This window comes from Brachyhypopomus gauderio, unplaced genomic scaffold, assembly GCF_052324685.1.
Source record: "Brachyhypopomus gauderio isolate BG-103 unplaced genomic scaffold, BGAUD_0.2 sc54, whole genome shotgun sequence".
Taxonomy (NCBI): domain Eukaryota; kingdom Metazoa; phylum Chordata; class Actinopteri; order Gymnotiformes; family Hypopomidae; genus Brachyhypopomus; species Brachyhypopomus gauderio.
In genome coordinates, this window is record NW_027506878.1 from 2594327 (window position 1) to 2596826 (window position 2500).

The window sequence follows — 2500 nt, forward strand, 5'->3', positions numbered from 1 at the left end:
CGTGTTACATCACAACCTCATCTATTACCTCAGACCTGTTTCATCACAACCTCATCTATTACCTCAGACCTGTTTCATCACAACCTCATCTATTACCACAGATGTGTTCCATCACAACCTCATCTATTACCTCAGACGTGTTCCATCACAACCTCATCTATTACCTCAGACCTGTTTCATCACAACCTCATCTATTACCTCAGACCTGTGTCATCACAACCTCATCTATTACCTCAGACGTGTTTCATCACAACCTCATCTATTACCTCAGACCTGTGTCATCACAACCTCATCTATTACCTCAGATGTGTTACATCACAACCTTATCTATTACCTCAGACCTGTGTCATCACAACATCATCTATTACCTCAGACGTGTTCCACCACAGCCTCATCTATTACCTCAGACCTGTGTAATCACAACCTCATCTATTACCTCAGACATTTTACATCACAACCTCATCTATTACACAGCAAAAAGACCAGTGTTGAATTGACTCCCACAGAGTTAATTTTAACACTTTCTGAGGGTTTATATAGCTCCACACTCTGCAGAGTTAAATTAACACTTTCAAAATAGTTAAAACATTTAACACTTGGTAAGAGTTACTTTGTTAACTCTCAAAACAGAGTTAAAGTAACACTTTCTTTGAGTTATTTATATTTTTTTACTATTTCAGTAGTTAATTTCACTCCCTAAATATTTAGTTATTAACACTATTAAAATGTTAAAATTAGAATATATTCCCATTCAGTTGAGGTCCTTCAAAGTTGAACTACAACATTATGAAAGAAGGTACAATGTACAAACTTTCATCTCTAACACTATATGAACTTTGAATATTAAAACCATTGTAGAAATTAAGTTCAGATGTGACCAGTAATGGTGCGCAAGTAAAAGAAAGACGTGATCACACCAGTCTCATTGAAAATGAAGGATTTAATGAATAAAGTGAACCAATGCAAAACCCGTGACATAATCTAAATAAAGCATACAATAACCAGAAGTGAACTGGTACATACTAGTCAACACAACTAATCCCTGAACATAAGGGGAGCCCTCACCTCTCATGGGGGCTCTTCAAGACACGCTCACCCCACAACATCAGGGGGCTTCTACCTAAGAGATCCCTAAAGGTCCAGAAATACTGATTTACATCTCTGGGGAGAAACACCTGCACCTAAAATAAACACACACACACACACACACACACACACACACACACACACACACACACACACACACACATATTAATTGTGAAACGCACACATAACCTTGCTTAATAATACATACACCTTGATACAGTAGTTTAGGCTATCAAAATCACATTACTATCCTTTTAATGTTGGTAAAAAAAAATTCAGAAATTGACGTTCACCAATTTTGTTTTCCCCTGTTCCAGAATAAACTGCAGTGTTGTTCCATTCTGGTGCCAATAAATGCTACACCTTTTAAAACTGAAAGACCCTAGCATATAAAAACACACATTGGTCTTAGTGTAAAGACAAGTGTTGTTTTGATATAATTATGCATTTATTTTAATTAGTGGTGGGCCGTAATCAGCGTTAACGGCCCACCATTTATTTTAATCCTCACTGTCAAATTATGGAGCGCTAGCTAGCTAGCTATCGCTATCAGTTTGCTAACTTAGCTAGGTTAGATATGCTAGCAATAACTGTGCTAATCACCTCAACACGTTTGTTATTCGGTCCCTGGCATCAAGGTTATGTACGTATATAACATCCGAGGGTGTTTTATTGTACCTAATGCATTTCACATAATAAAATTAAACCTTTTTCAATAAGACTGAATAAATAACACTTACCGTGTACATCTTTCTCCAAGAGGAAAATGGCGCCGACTTTCTCCAGCCGTGAAATGAGTGGGCGGAGTTTAATGACGTCTTTGCGGGAGTTATTTAGATGGATTAACACTGATTTGATCAACACTGTCAGATAACTCCAACACTGAACATCATTTAAATCTAACAATGTTAAAATTACTCTTTGGGAGTGAAAATCAACTCTGAAATGTTTAACCCTCAAAATTTAACACTCCAGTTTTTGCTGTGTACCTCAGACGTGTTCCACCACAACCTCATCTATTACCTCAGACGTGTTCCACCACAGCCTCATCTATTACCTCAGACCTGTGTAATCACAACCTCATCTATTACCTCAGACGTGTTACATCACAACCTCATCTATTACCTCAGACGTGTTCCACCACAACCTCATCTATTACCTCAGACGTGTTCCACCACAGCCTCATCTATTACCTCAGACCTGTGTAATCACAACCTCATCTATTACCTCAGACGTGTTACATCACAACCTCATCTATTACCTCAGACGTGTTCCACTACAACCTCATCTATTACCTCAGACGTGTTCCACCACAGCCTCATCTATTACCTCAGACCTGTTTCATCACAACCTCATCTATTACCTCAGACGTGTTACATCACAGCCTCAGCTAATACCTCTCAGTCCACTCAGG

The 2500-nt window shown here is 38.4% G+C and overlaps 1 protein-coding gene across 1 annotated transcript in view; it reads left to right on the top strand.

The window, feature by feature from the left end:
* The window catches only part of smarca1 (SNF2 related chromatin remodeling ATPase 1), a 46287-nt gene that overhangs the window by 38858 nt on the left and 4929 nt on the right, over positions 1-2500 (top strand).